The sequence below is a fragment of the Lagenorhynchus albirostris genome, chromosome 19, assembly GCF_949774975.1.
Source record: "Lagenorhynchus albirostris chromosome 19, mLagAlb1.1, whole genome shotgun sequence".
Lineage (NCBI taxonomy): Eukaryota > Metazoa > Chordata > Mammalia > Artiodactyla > Delphinidae > Lagenorhynchus > Lagenorhynchus albirostris.
Genome location: NC_083113.1, coordinates 3,935,117 through 3,935,808, shown reverse-complemented (window position 1 = coordinate 3,935,808; position 692 = coordinate 3,935,117).

Sequence of the window (692 nt, the reverse complement as noted above, 5' to 3'; positions counted from 1 at the left end):
AGTTCAGAGCTTCTCATGCTTTCACAAACCAAAGTTGTAGCACTAGAGGTCTTAGCCGAAAAATGTCATCTCATAACAGGAAACTCCTTGACAACTCCTTTAAAACATTTTTGCTGATTCTGCATTCTCCTTCATAATTTACAAGTATTTCGACATAATGTTTTAAAATTAGTTACCAAATGAACTCTCGGGTTTTTTCCTCTCTCTAAATCTTTCAATAAAATGGCTGTTCCACGGCAAAGGTGATTTAACAATAGACGAGAAAAATTCTGTCATATACCACTTTTACACAGCCAGACGTAAACGTGTACCTGGCGTTTAACGGTCCCAGTCACACACTGAACGACCGGGTGAGAACCGAACACGGCGCGCCCAGTCACAGTCACACACACTCAACTGCAACCAGCGAGACAGTCACACGCAGACAACGGTCCCAACAGACCGACCCTCACCCTGCGACTCCGGGAACCCAACACGCTCTGCCGTAACCCCCACAGCCTCCCACGCACACAAGCACCCCGCCCACCCGAAGCATCGCGAGACGCGGCCTTGCGGTTTGGTTTCAGCCTTTAGGCCTGGAGACTACGTTTCCCAGAAGAGACTGCGGCGCTGGCCCAATCGCGACACATCAGCCGAGGGGCTTTGTGCGTCTGCGCTGTCTTCCGGCTCCCGAGTCCGCCGGTACGGAGGGG